Source organism: Phascolarctos cinereus, unplaced genomic scaffold (assembly GCF_003287225.1).
Source record: "Phascolarctos cinereus isolate Bilbo 61053 unplaced genomic scaffold, phaCin_HiC Scaffold_5;HRSCAF=322, whole genome shotgun sequence".
Taxonomy (NCBI): Eukaryota; Metazoa; Chordata; class Mammalia; order Diprotodontia; family Phascolarctidae; genus Phascolarctos; species Phascolarctos cinereus.
Window position 1 is genome coordinate 27,655,767 of NW_027555958.1, and position 14,805 is coordinate 27,670,571.

The following is a 14,805-nucleotide window of genomic DNA, read 5'->3' on the forward strand; positions in this document are numbered from 1 at the left end:
CTTTCCAGGGTTGTAGTGAGGCTCAAACGGGTTGCTCTTTGGCAAGCGCTTAACTTAGCACAGTGCTTACACGTAGTAGGCGCTGCATTGTGTATTGTGTTTATTCTCTTCCCTTTGAGGCAGGGCATATAGTAGGCGCTTAAATAAATGCTTTAAACGCGATGAACGTTTCCTTCCGTGTAGAAAAGGGAGGGCAGGCACAGATCGCGCGCCCACTGCGCCGGGGCTGAGACTCGGCAGGAGGCCCCGCCCTCGGCTGCACCCAGTCGTCGGTCATTGGACAGAGCGCCCCTAGGCCCCGCCCCCGACTCCCCGCCCCCTCCGCGGCTTCGCGCGACCGAAGAGTCTTGTTTCCGCCCGGCCGCCGTCGGGGCCAGCCGGGGTCGAAGGTCACGGCGGCGTGGTTACCCGGAAACTGCCGTGGCCCAGAGACGGAGCCGGAGCCGGAGCCGCGGCCGGAGCTGCGGCGTCTGGGACGGAGGCGGCGGCCGCGGCCTGGGCCTGTCAGCGTCCCGGGGTCCCGGAGCGAAGCGGGGAGCGACAGCCAGGAACGGGCCGGGGGAAGAATGGTGCAGAGCGGCCCGGCGCCCGCGCCCGCCCCGCTGCCGCCGCCGCTGCTGCTGCGTGAGAGCGCGGCCCGTTAGCGGAGCCTCCCGCCCGGCCCGGCCTGGCCTGACCCGGCCCGGCGGCGCAGGGTGAGCGGCCAGGGCCCGGTAGCGGGGGCGGCGGGGGGCGGGGCGCTGTGGGAGATCGTTCCCTCCCCCACACGCGGGGGGAGGGCCGGGGGCGGCCGCGTGTCCGCCTTCCAGAGCAGGAGGACCCCAGCCCCTCCCCACCCCCCTGCTCTCACCCTGGGGAAACCGAGGCCTGCCCTCCCCAGTCGGGTCCGGCCTCCCTACCCTCCCGGTATGTAGAGCAACCGAGTGACATTTCTCGGAGGGGCACGAGGTGCCCCTCGGCCCCCCGCCTTGGGGGGCCCCTTGTTTTACTTGGCATCGCCACCAGAATCTCGGGGTGCCCGAACGCCAGCCCGCTCGTTGCCAGCTAAGAGCAAAGAGGCGAGGAGGGGGTCGGCGGGGCCGGGGTCCGGAGGGTTTCTGGGTCTGGGCCTTTGCTTCCCCTCTTGAGAGTTCACTGACCGCGTTGCAGACCCGAGGCCAGGGAGGGACTGAGGATCTGGGTGCAGAAGACAAGCCCTAGTTTGGGGAGGGGGGCTGCCCGCATGAGGAAGGGGCGAGGCTTCATCACCCTCCCCCGGCTTCTTATTTGTGATAACGTCTGCAGAGGCTCGAAGGTAGCCCCTCCCTCTGCCTCTGGATTCGGTAACGAAAACTTTTTATGAAGCTGGTGTCAGCCCGAGGACGGCTGGTGAAGGGAGGTCCGGGTCACCGCTGGCGGTGGACAGAATGCCCTTCCCATCTTGTGGCCCAAGGAGGGGTCGGCTACTGTCCAGCTGCAGCCGGCCGCCTGCATCTCACACTTGGTGTTGGTTTTGGACCTCCTTTGCAGACACCTTCAGCAGGGAAGATCACACGTTCCTCTTGAGAGACGTAACCCTCTGGACCTGGTCACTACTTTTGTTTCAAAGGTGAGCCCCGTGGTCGTGTGGGAAAGAAAGCTTCCGTCAGGTGCCCCGGACTTGGCTAGCGGAGTGGCTGCGGCTCCAGCTCTTTTTCCTCCCCAGTTTTCTCTCTGACATAAGGGAGAATAGTAGTAAAAACTTTTGAGACTACACATTTGCCCTCCATGAGAAGAGCTGCTCTTTTTTCAACAGACTGTGTTGTAGGTGGTCAGTGTGCACCTGGTTCCCCCCCAGCCTTTCCTGAGGATGGAGAATGGATGCTCTCCAGGGCCGGATCCTGAGCTCAGAGGCTGCAGGTGGAGGGGCCCTTGTGCTCTATGCCTTTCTGTAGAATGGTGAGACCGTTCCTTTCAAAACAGTGCTGTGCGTTGGGTACACTTCACTTGACAAATGTCAGCTTATTAGTTGGGGTTCGGGCTAGTGCCTGTGAAGCAGCACATGGTGGAAAGCAGTGCTTAGCTGGTTTTAAGGATGATGAAAAAGGAAGCAAATTGCTGCCCTCTCTTCTAATGATCAGAAAGCTTAATTTGGTCCCTGGGGGTGTCAGCTGCAGCATTTGGGGTTGGGTCGAGGGAGTGAAAGGAGGGCCGTCTTTGGAGAGCTGAAAAGTTCTTCATCATCTGCAGCACAGTAATGTCGCTTACCTCATGTGCTGTTCGTCTGAACTGGTGTTCTTGGAGGTGCTTTGAAATAGAGAGCGCCCTGGAATCGTTGGTGATTACAGTAATGGCTGATCCTGGGAACAGTCTGTTTCTAGGCTCTGCTGGCTTTTCAGTGCCCTGCCCTTTTGTTCCTTTTTTCTGTTATTTTTCAGTGCTGTACTCAGGAACATGGGCAAACGGAACCCAGAGCTCCTTTGCCACATCCTGTTTCCTTCACCAATTTTTGCTTGTGCTTCAGTCTGGGTGACAATCAGGGTCTCAAACAGTCTTACGATTCTCATGAAAAAGTTTTGAGGAGATGCTGTGGAATCGGCACTGTGGGCAGCGTCTTTTAATAGGTTACATTTAATGACCTAAGCTGACATTCTCTCAAATGCCTTTATGAAGTCACTCATTAAATAAGCAGCAGCATTCTTTGAGCATTTTTATCCCTTTAAAAAGAAGGGAATTTGGCCAGCTTTAGGTACCTGAGGCCCTAGACACTTGTGTGGTCGCCAGATTTGACATTTCTTTATAGTGACTCTTCAGGGCAAGATGTAACCTTTCAATTTGCATTCTGTTCCCAGGCATCTCTTCTGAGGTTCATGCACACATGATTAAGCAATGGGTCGCTAGTCTTTAATAACAGTGCAACCTTTTCCACATTATGTACCTACCATGTTAGGAGACAAATCACACTTTGAAAAAATGTGGTCCTTTAACTTGCAAGGCAGAAGCTCATTGCCACGTTTGCTGACCTTTCTCGGCCTGTAGTCCTGCTTAGAGGCAGCAGCTCCTCCTGCTAAATTCCAGAACGTTCGAGGCTCTTCTTACTGCCTGTGGTTTAAATCTTGGGACTTTACAGCCCTGGCAGCACTTGTAGGTAGCCCTGCTGCAGGCACCAGAAGTAATCTATGGGGTCATGGGATGAAAAGATAGATGGAAGGGAAACCCAAAGTCATCTGCAATCCCCTGACTCTGTAGATGGCTTCCCAGGGCAGGCTTCTGACCAGGACTTGTGACTCCCAGCTGTGCCCTCTCTGAATGGTCGCCTCACCTTTGTGGACGACCTCAGGCATCCTTGAGGCCGAGGAAACCTGGACGTGAGGTTACCGAGGGAGGAGGCAGGGGCGGAGCCAGTGTCCTCCAAATCCAGAGTGTGTGTGTGTGTGTGTTTGTGTGTGTGTATGTATGTGTACGCACTCGAGTGCCACTGTCCTCTGCTTCCTCCCCAGGTGGCACAAGGCCAGGGTTGTGCTGCACCCAGCCAATAAGATGTTAGGGACCAAAAGGTCCTCTAGGCCAACTCCCTCATTTTTTATAAATGAGGAAACTGAGGCCAGAGAAGGGAGGTGACTTCCTCCTCCCCAGGCTAAATAAATGCTTGTTGGATGAATCAGTGGGTGGTTACTGACCCTCTAGCTGCTAACATCGTTTTGTATCCCTAGGGGTGGTAACGTTTTATCCTCTTCCCTCCCTCCTTCCCTCCTTCCCACTGGGGCCAAGCTGAAGTGGTCCAGTGAGTCCATGTTACAGCCAGCCACACCTGTTAAGTGGGGGGTTGAGCGTTTCCCAGCTCTGATGTTCAGTGCAGATCATGGAGTTTGGGCACAGAGAGTCCTTGCCCTTAGAAGGTAATGCCAGTTCCCACTTGGGCCAGGCACTCGGACCGGCACTAGCCGAGCACGATGAAGTGTAAGCTCCCTGAAGGCAGGCTCTATTTTCCACCTCTGTTGTAGCCTAGGGCCTGGCACAGCAAGCACCGAGTAGGTGCTTAATAATGCCTGTTGGACTGGACTGACTAGTAGCACCCGGGGAAGGTGTGCTCACTCTGCCTAGAACTGCCACCCAGGGCAGAGAAGTCACCATGTCTGTCTTTGGAGTGGATCAGGTTACAAATCCGCCTTGTTCTTCTGCGTGTGGGTGTGGGTGTGAGGTTTGGTTTTGTTTATTTGTTTTTATCCCCAGCATTGCTTTTAGGTGGGGTTTTGGTTGAGATTTTTTGTTTTGGGGAGCATTTGGCTTTTCCATTCTCTTGGGGCAGCATCACAAAGAGTTGTCTTCCCTCCCTCCTTTTTTCCATTTGCTCCAGCCTGGGTGGCAGGGCCAGCTCTGTGTTCAGATGGCATGTAGGGCACTCCTCTGTGAAGATCCCCTTGGCCTCCTCTTCTGGGCCTGCAGAGTGATCTGTTCTCTTTTCCAAGTGTTCTTGGGCTTCCTCACCTTCAGCTGATGGGCTGGAGCTACAGAACAGGTGGAATTGTTTGGGGGTGACCTGCCCTGTTTGATTGACGTGAAGTGCTCTGGTTATTTCAGTAGTGCGCCACCAAGTTGGGTGGGGAAGGTGTTTCTTCTTTCTGTTGGCATTTTTATTGCCTTCACAGGATAGTGACATCATGAACTTTGCAACCAATTTTTTTCCTTGTTTTTTTTTGTCCTTGAGACACTTGAAGATTGGGCCATTGGCTAAAGCAGCAATTTATTTTTCAAACCTTCCACAAGCACCCTAAAATATTGTTAAGTTGCTGAATAATTCAAGAAGTAAGGGCTGGGGATATTCAGGACAAGAGGCTTGTTTAAAATTTCTTGAGATTCCCCCCCCCCAAGTTTTAAATCTACTAATGTTCAGTTTTGATGCCTCACCAGTGCAATTAATTCCACTGGAGCTGCTCCATTTTCATCTCTTTTTAAGGTGTGTGTTAAACGTGCTTATGAGTGAGCTTTGCAGAACTGATTTACCCTAAGGGTGGAGAAATCTCCTTTGAGCTGAATGGCGGTTTTGTAACAGCTTATAGTCATCAGAGCTGCCTAGATCATAAAGGGGCCGGAGGGCATCCAGGACCCATTGAGACCCTGATTCTGGCCTCTGCTCTGTTGATGAGTAACCAGATGGCAAGTGACCTTGGACAAGTCATTTGCCTCTTCCTCTTTTGTTCTCTGTAATATAAGGATGTTGGACTAGGTTACCTCTAATCTAAAGCCTTTTCCAGCTTTACCATTCTGTGATTCTAAATGAAAAATGCTTGGGAAGAGGCTTGCAAGAGATATTATTGTTCAGTTGTTTTCCATTGTGTCTGACTGTTTGTGACCTCATTTTGGGGTTTTCTTGGCAAAGATCCTGGAGCCGTTCGCCATTTCCTTCTCCAGCACAATTGACGGATGAGGAAACTGAGGCAAACAGGGTAAAGTGACTTGCCCAGGGTCACACAGCCAGTAAGTGTCTGAGGCCAATCTGAATTCAGGTCTTCCTGACTCCAGGCCCAGAGTTCTGTCTGTTGTTCCGCCGAGCTGCCCCAATTACGCCTGCTAGTGGAGAGGCAGCCTAGTAAAGTAGGAAAATACTATGGCCTGGGGAGCCAGAACACCTGATTTCAAGGCTCTGCTCTAACACTTTCTTGGATGAATCACTTCTCTGAGTCTCAGTCTTGTCATTTGCAAAATGGGGATAATCATCTATGTATTACTTAACTCGCAGGTTTATTTTGTCACCTGTATTTGTTGTTGTTTGTTCAGTTATTTCAGTTATGTCTGACTCTTCATGACCCCATTTGAGATCTTCTTGGAAAAGATCCTGGAGTGGTTCGCCATGTCCTTCTCCAGCTCATTTTACAGAGGAGGAAACTGAGGCAAAAGGGTAAAGTGACTTGCTCAGGGTCACACAGCCAGTAAGTAACTGAGACCAGAGTTGAACTCAAAAAGAGGAGTCTTCCTGACTCCAAGCCCAGCGCTCTATCCACTGCACCACCTAGCTGCCTGTGGGAGATGAGTTCCTCTATAATTCAGTTCAACACACATTCAGTAAACAAGCTGGGATTAGTCAGGAGAGCCATTAAATCCAGAGAGCTCTTTTAAAATGCCTGGTTTTCTATTTGAAGCTGGGCCCCGGGTTGAATGCTAGCCGAGACGCTTGCTGTTAGAGCAGTTAGGCTTCATATCACTTGTTAGATTTAATTTAGGAATATTGGACATGACACCCTGCGGAGGGACCTTATCCTTCCATTAATACCCTTTCTTTAGCATTTTTGGATTCTTCCTCAGCTCTCTTCTGTTTTTTTTACATTCTCGAGTCTTCCCTGCCTTGTTAGTGTCTCCATTTACCCATCTCAGCACAGTGTTGCTCCCCTCCCCTCTGCTGTCACATTTTTCTGCCTTCATTTCCTTGCCATACATTCCAGGCTTTTTAACTCCTGGGTCCTGTTTCTGTCTCAGCATTAGAAGTGCCTGTTGGAAGGTACCAGTGCCTTCCTACTGGCCATCCTCAGAGACCTTCTTTTGGTGGTCATCTTTCTTAACCTCTTAGCAGCATCTGACCACTGTCTTCTGGAAGCCCTCTTCCCTTTCCTCTGGTGACCTCCTCTCACAGGTCTTTTTTCGCCTCTGCCTTTGACGTTTGTTTTGTCAGCCCTAGAATCTTGAGTTAGGAAGGGCCTGCGTTGGGCAGTTACTCCAGTCCCTGTGGAATGATGAACCTCATGTTACATTATCCCCCCAATCTCTTTGAGACCTTTAGTGACAAGGAACTCAGTCAGAATAATTTGGATGGAGGCAGGCTGTTCCTGACCTGTGGTGTCATCTGGTGTAGGAGGAGCTTCCACTGAGGAACTTCCCAAGGCAGGTCAGCAACTGCTCTGTGGCCTGGGAGTCTGAGAGTTGTCTCGGGGCTCAGAGATGGGACTCAAATGCAAGCTTCATTCCAAGGCTAGTGGTCTGGTCTACCATGAGGTGCCTCACCATCCCTAGAAGTAGCCCACCGCTCCACTTTGAGTTGTTAGAACATTTTTCCTTTATATTGAACAGAAATCTGCCCCCTGTAACTTCTACCCCTTTGTCCTGGGTAGCTCTCTGGAAACCAGCAGAGAAGTAAGTATGATGAACCAGGAGAACTGGGTTTGAATTTCATCTTGGAAAGTTAACCAAGTCACTGAAAGCTGACAGTGCCTCAGTTTCCCCATCTATAACATGGGGGTAATATTTTAATTACATTTTTGTTACCTCTCAGAGTTGTAAGAAAAGCAAATACTTTGCCAGCTTTAAAGTGTTCTATATATGTGAGTTCTCATAAGTAGGACAAATTTTATCTTTCTTCTATGTGATATTTTGAAGGCAGCAGTCATGTGTTTACTCCCTATTCCCCTCCATCTTTTCCAGATTAATCATCCCCATTTTCTTCAGTAATAGTGATAACTGACATTTACATTATCAGTCAGTCACTAGACATTTATTAAGGGTCTACTATGTGCCAGGCAGCTAGGTGGCACAGTGGATAGAGTGATGGGCCTGGAGTTGGGAAGACTCCTCTACCTTAGTTCAAATCTGACCTCAGGCACTTGCTAGCTATGTGACCCTGGGCAAGTCACTTAATCGTTGTTTCATTTCCTCGTGTGTAAAATGAGTTAGAGAAGGAAACGACAAACCACTCCAGCATCTCTGCCAAGAAAACCGCAAAGCGAGATCACAAAGAACTAGACCTGGTTGAAAACAGTTAAACAGCAGATATGCTAGGCACTGTGCTAAGTTCTGAGGATACAAAAAGAGACAAAAGACAGTCCCTCCTCTCAAGCAGCTTATGATTTAATAGGGATGACGACAAGCAAATATCTACAGATGAGCTATATGCGGGATAATTAGGAAGTAATTAAGAGAGGGAATTAAGAGGGGTTGGGAAAGGCTTTCTGTAGAAGATGGGGATTTGTTGGAACTTAAAGGAAGCCGGTAGGCAGAGATGAGGAGGGATGGAAGACACCTTGGGAGAATACCAAGAGATTCTTGTTGTTTCAGGGTCAGCCAGGAGGCCAGAGTCACTGGATCAAAGAGTAGGGTGTGAGAAGACTGGAAAGGTTGTGGAGGCTTTGGAATGCCAAGCAGAACGTCTTATAGATGCTCCCGGAGGCAATGGGAAGCCTCTGGAATTTACTGAGTAGAAGGTTCCATGGCCAGACCTGAACTTTAGGAAAATCCCTAGTGGCTGAATGGAGGGTGGATTAGAGAAGGATGAGGTGACCGGGGTCTGCACCAAGGCGGGGGCTGTGTCAGAGGAGGGGAGATGCTGCGAAGGTGAAATCCACAGGCCTTGGTAAGAGCTTGGCTCTGCAGGTGAGAGAGTGAGGGGTCAAAGATCACCCCGGGTTGTGAGCCCGAGGGATTGGTGGGGATGGTGTTGCATGAGCTCCTTTGTCTGCCTCAACACTCCAGCCATCCAGGAGAGGGTCCTGAGCTTGGGATCCCTGCTCGGGTGTTCGGCCTTGATTCACTTTCCCTCAAGCCCTCAGTATCTGCCTCTGAAGAATGGGGGAATTGGACTAAGGACCACTAAGGCCTCTTCTGGCTCTGGCCATCTATGATTCTGGTGCTTAATGTGTGACTGGGGCACTCCTGTTGAGCTCACCTGAGTGTTTCTCTTCATATAAACTAATTTAGCTGTGGGGAAGGAGCCCTGACCAGCTTCAAGTGCTGCCTGTGTGACCTAACCCCCCTGGGCCTCAGATTCCTCAACAAAATAATATCTCTGGATCCTTTTAGCCCTAAACCTGTGGTCTTATTGTTCTGTTACTTGTATAGTCAGGTCTTAAAATTCAAGTTCCCGAGACACACACACACACGCACACACACACACACACACACACACACACACACACACACGCACACATGCGCATGCACACTCGTGTATGCCATTAAATATTCAATTTGTTTGCTTCAGTCCTCCAGCAATACACTGTGTAGCTCATTGTGATATTCATTCTATTATTTGGTATAGTAGCAATCCATCCTTCCATGCTTTATGTCATCTGCATATTTGATAAGCAGGCCATCGGCGCCTTAAGTACGTATCTTTCATAAGTGTGTTGAACAGAACAGGGTGACAGATGGACACATACCCCAAGTTTTCCATCATTCGCCTCTGGGCTCTAGGAAAGTCTTAGGCAGTGGGGCTCCACGTGAGTGGAGGGAGAGCGTGGGGGGCAGAATTGACAGGCCTGGTCCCAGAGACCCACTGAGGACTTTCTTCTAGCCCACATCAGTCCATTAATCAACCCTTTGTGGTCTGGGTGTTGAGCTGGGTCCTGCTGCCTTTCTCTGTGCTCTCATCGGGCCCCCATCTCTCCATCTTGTCTGCAAGGACAAACAGCAGGGATGCGGCGGGGGACTTTGATCACGTGCCTTGATGAAATTCAGGCACGCTGAATCCACGACAGTCCTTGTTTGTCAACTGTCAGACATGGAAATGGGCCTAATACAACGTGACTTGCTCCTAGCGACTGCCTCCCCCTAAGTCCTTCATTTCTTCTTTTTAATACTTCATCTCACAGTTTTGCCTGGAATTGAAGTCAAGTTTGCCAGTCTAGTTTAAAGTACCCACCTTAGAATCTCTGAGTGCCAGAAATGACCTCAGTGGCCCCCTGGTACCACTCTCTCATTTTATTTATTTATCTGTTTATTTATTTAGCAATTGGGGTTAAGTGACTTGCCCAGGGCCACACAGCTAGTAAATGTCAAATGTTTGGTCTGAGACTGGATTTGAACTCAGGTCCTCCTGACTTCAGGGCCAATACTCTGTCCATTTCGCCACCTCGCTGCCCTCACTCATTTTACAGAGAAGAGGCCAGGAACAGTTGAGTGACTCACCTGCAGTGACACAGTGCAACAGGACTGAGAGTCTCACCTTGGATTCCAAATGCAGCATCTTTCTCTAACATTCTGCCTTCTCACGAAAATGTGGACAGCGTTTATCGGTCCTTTCCCGATAATTCCTGCCCTCAGTGAACTCTCTCTGTAGCAAAGAGAAACAAAACAAACTCATTTCCACTGTGTTTTATCAGTGGGTAAAGACTGTCTCCCACGGGAGTCCCCTGCCCCTGTCTGGAAAGGAGCAAGGTCTGTTTGACTTCTGAAGTCAGGTTGGATCATGCCATTAATGTGAACTGTGAGCTGATTGCATCCTGGCTTCCTTCATGTACCTGTGCTCTTGGCTCTGCCTTCCTCGATCTGCTTTCAGTTCATGTGAGGCTTCCCTGGCTTCTCAGCTTTGGACAGGATTGTCTTCTTTATCTTTTTTTTATTTCTTTATTTCTTTTTAGTTTTCAACATCTACTTCCATGAGATTTTGAGTTCTAAATTTTCTCCCCATCCCCAGGATAACATACAATCTGATATAGGCTCTACATATACATTCATATTAAATGTATTTTCACATTACTCATGTTGTAAAGAAAAATTAAAACCAATGGGAGAAACCACGAGAAAGAAGAAACAAACAAACAAAAAAAGAGCCAACAGTGTGCTTTGATCTCCATTCATACTCCATAGTTCTTTCTCTGGGTGTGGACGGCATTTTCCATCCTGTGTCTCTTGGAGTTGTCTTAGATCCTTGCATTGCTGAGAAGAGCTAAGTCTCTCAAAGTCAGTCATTGTGCAGCGTGGCTGTTGCTGTGTACAGTGTTCTCCTGGTTTCTCTGACTTCTTTGTCTTCAGACGTTGCACTGAATCCAGCTCCCTTATCTCTGGTTTCAGTTCACACACCACCATTTTGTTCTCTTCTTCCCAGTCAGAAGAGAATCCTCCTTGCTGAAGAAAACCAGAGCCAAACCAGGCATTGAGTAAGTTCTCCTTTCCCCTTGTCCATTCTTGCCTGGCCCTTCTTTGCTCTGACCTCCTGCCTCCAGCAAAGCTCTTCAAAAGGCCCTTTTCTTGTCTTTTGCACTGATTATACAGCTCAGCATCTCTCAGGCCTTCCAGCTGCCTTCCCACAAGTGGAACCTTCCCTTGTGATAGAGAAAGGCAATGGAGCAAAAACATCTGATAAAGGCAGTGCCCCCGCCTGCCTCCGCGTGGGCAGACTTCTGTCCTCACTCTCAGGCCCCTCCCGGAACCTCTGCCAAAAGGAGGGGCCTGCGTTCCCTCGGCTTTTCCTCTGAGTGTCTTTCCATTGACGTCGTTGAGTCTGTGCATCCGTTTTCCTCGACAGTGGCCATTGTGACTCAGTGTTAGTGTTGCCCGTGTTCCTCGTGATTGTCCTTTCTCACTGAACACCACCGGTGTTCTACGACACTGGTTGGTGATCACTTTTCAGCCTGGTCAGTGGGCATCCGCTTTCCCTAGTTCTTTGCTCATGGGAAGAGCCCTGCTCTGGATGTTTTGGGATGTGCTGGACTTTTGTTTTTCTACTTTGAATTTTCTTGGCGTGTGTGCTCGGTCAGGGATTGCTGGGTCCACACGCATATGGCCAAGTTAGTCTTTTTGCTTGCGTAATGCCAAATTTATATTCGTAGTGGTTGGACTACTGCATGGGCCCTGAACCAACAAGCTATGGGATATTACTGAACCAACATTCTCTCTTTAGATAACATTTTATTGATATATTTTGTTGTGACATCATCTGCATTTTCCAGTGTATCTCCAGCCCCAACTTTTCCTGGAGAGCCATCCCATATATAAGGGGGGGCGGCGGGGGGGGAGATGCCAACAAAATAAATCGGCATGAAGAAAAAGTCTGATGTGATGTGTGGTGTTCAGTGTGTCATTCCCCCCCGCCCCCAGCCAAGAAGGAGGGCAGAGCATCCTCCCTTCTCTTCTGTTTTTATTGTCCTCTTGGGGTGTTCCTTCCACTTCACTTCGTGTCCATGCGTTGGGTCTTTCTGGGCTTCCCTGTGTTCATAGTGTTTGTTGTTTTCTGCAGCGCAGTAATATCCCATAGCTTGTTTGGTCCTTACGGTGTTGCATAGGGGTCTGATTGCACAATGGGTGGAGTGCTGGGCCTAGAGTCAAGAGGACCTGAGTTCAAATCTGGCCTCAGCCACTTCCTAGCTGTGTGATCTTGGGCAAGTCACTCTCTGCCTCAGTTTCCTCATCTGATCTATACAGTGTAGACCATAACAACACCAACCTCCCAAGGTTGTTCTGAAAATCAAATGAGATAATATTTGTAAAGTGCTTCACATAATGCCTTGCACATAGTAGGTGCTGTCCCTCCCCTCATTCTCCAGGCAATGGGCATCTACTTTTTTTTTTTCCCAGTTCTTTGCTACCAAAAAAAAGTGCTATATAGTGTATTGCGGGGCAGAGGGAATGGACCCTTACTTTTGTCATTGATCTCCTTGGGGATATTTGAATGAATGAAAAGGCTTTTATCCATCACTGACTGCCAGGCACTGTGCTAAGGACTGGTGATGCCAAAGCAGACAAACAAGGTGGTCTTTCCCCACTACAGGAGAAGGAGACTCATAAAGGGGAGGTAGAAACCGAGGTGGGAGAGGAGGTCAGAGATGGGAGGTTCCTGTTGGCCTTGTTCCAGGGAGGATGAGATGAAAGCTCACCTGTCAAAGTCTGTGCTGTAGGTTGACACAGCGCACAGTCCTTCAGGGGGAAGAGTGTGTCTGAGAGCAGGTCTGGAAATGGCCGGCAAGGAGTGGAAGCTTTGGGACTGGTGAGTGTAGACATTCACTCACTTTATTGGCATAATAAAGAGGTTGGATTTATCACCCTCCTGTTTGCCCTTCATCCCTGTCCTTGTTGCCTTTCCCAGTACACACCCGTCTGTTTAAAATGAGAATTCTGAGCTCTGTTCAGCCACATCTGTGGGCCTCCACCCCACAGACATGTGATTGTTTTGTTCCCAAGGACCCCTCCGCTCCTGAATGCCCTGTTGTCACCTTGGGTTTGTACCTGGAGCCGCTCCTCCCCGTCACCCTCCTTCCCACCCTCTGGGTATCAGGCTTCATTCCGTCTCCCAGGCACAGCACTTGGGGTCTTCTGTGACCCTTCATTCCTTTCCATGTTTCAGATCCACCTGTTGTAATGGCATTATCCATTCTTCCTTTGAAATGCTTCCGTTTCCACCACAGCTCTCCCAGGCTAGGCCCCTCTCACCGTGCACTTGGATTATTCCGTAGACACTGACGGGCTGAGTGACCCTGGGCTGGTCACTCCCTCTGAGTCTCAGTTTCCTCATCTGTAAAATGAGGGGCACTTACTCCCAGCTCTAAATCTATAATCCAAGGATCCTGTCAATGCTAAACTCGTCTTGCTGACTTCAGACGCTCTCTGACCCTGTCTTGCCTGCAGTCTTCGTCACATCCTCTTCCTGCTTAAGGACTCCCTGCAGGTCTCAGGGCCCTTCCTTCTCTGTCCCGTGGGTTGTGTTCACTCCTGCCTCGGTGCCTCTGTTCTTGCTGCTTCCTCCCAAGGTCTTGGCTGAGATGTCCTCCCCTTTCTCCCCTGGTGTCTCAGTGTAGCCAGGTTTTGAGGATCCAGCAAAGCCCTCCTTTCCATGAAACTTTCCACAGCAGTCCCTGCTTCTGTGGTACTATTCTCTCCTTTAATTCTTTTGGCACTGGTCACCTTCAGTGTTATCCTGTTTTCTTTTAATCATCCCTTTGTCATTAAGTCTGTGTACAATACTGTTTGTCAGGGGTTTGGAGGCTGTTATTTTCTTGTTTCCCTGAGGAGATTGTAAACCCGTCACGGGCAGAGACAGTGTTTTGTGTTTCTTTCGTACCCCACAGCACCTTGCAGAGTGGCAGTTACATTGTAGATGCCCATTGACCAGAATCATGGGATTCCAGAATCAGAGATGGAACGGACCTCAGATTGTCTAGTCCAGCACCCCTCCCCCTATTTCTGTGGAGGAGACGGAAGGGGCTTGAGTGGATTCCTGCCCAGGTCCTCAGATGCTGAATCTAGCCTTCTTTCCACGGGGTTTTTATTGATTCCATTTTTGGGCACTTGACTTTACTCATGAGTGACACGTTGTATCTTCTTCATTTCCCCTCTGTAACATCTCAGGCAGGAGACAGGAGTCCTCGTCTTGTTCCCTCATGGGAGCGTTGGGGCGCTGGACATCTCACGCTGGACAGCAGCACTCCAGGAGCAGCTCCCTGAGAGCTCCAAGGGAGGCTGACGTGCGCTGGAGTCCTGGCTGTGGCACTGGCCAGCTGGGTGATCCAACCCCGTCCCCTTGCTTTTGGAGTCTGAGTTTTCTCATTGGTGTGCTGGGGACGATGACATTTGAGATGAGGCCACGTGGGGGCCTCAGTAGAAATGTGAGCCGTTGCTACTGCTCTGGCTGCCTCTGCTCAGGTGTTCTCTGGTGCACTTGGAGCCGTGCTGAACATTGGGAAGCCTCGAGTGAACGCTCCGTGTGCTACCAGCCCCAGCTCTTGTCTTCTGGGCATGCATGCCTAGCCAGTGGGCTTCATTTGGTGGCTTGGCCCGTCATGGTGCAGGACCTTCACTGGCATGTTTCAGAAGCACTTGGGCTGGTCACCAGCTGAAAGAGCTCTCCTCTCACTGGGACCCTACAGGTTTCCCCTTTCAGGAGGCTCCTGGAGAACAGCCTCCCGTTTGGAATAGGGGAGTCATAGCTGAGTTTCCCATTACAGTGGGGGTGAAACAAGGGCTTTGTTACCTCATAGCAGGCCTCGTGGCCAGTCTCGATACAAATGGCTACAAACATCATCAAAATCCACTATACCTGGTCTTGAAGGTAGAAGTGTCCTCAGGTGAACATGGGGTCTTGGAGAGCGTGACATCCTTGGAGACAGCATGTCAGTCCCTGCTGTGTAGATGACAGCCTTTGCCCAGAGAGAG

The 14,805-nt window shown here is 50.1% G+C and overlaps 1 protein-coding gene and 1 long non-coding RNA gene across 4 annotated transcripts in view; one reads left to right on the top strand and one right to left on the bottom strand.

Moving 5' to 3' along the window:
* The first annotated feature begins 608 nt into the window (after positions 1–608).
* Positions 609–14,805, top strand: part of TMEM248 (transmembrane protein 248) — a 31,760-nt gene continuing 17,563 nt past the window's right edge. For 2 of the 3 annotated variants that reach the window (XM_078154736.1, XM_021006987.2), the window contains exons 1-2: positions 611–695; positions 1,510–1,588. The gene's annotated coding sequence lies outside the window, so the exon portion shown is untranslated. Of the gene's footprint in view, positions 696–1,509; positions 1,589–14,805 lie in introns of all 3 variants that reach the window. The other variant, XM_078154737.1, reaches the window with a different exon arrangement.
* LOC144457480 (uncharacterized) lies at positions 1,136–2,608 on the bottom strand. Its single transcript, XR_013486813.1, has 2 exons — positions 2,227–2,608; positions 1,136–1,692 (listed from the first exon to the last, which is right to left on the bottom strand). It is a non-coding gene; the product is annotated as an uncharacterized LOC144457480 (long non-coding RNA).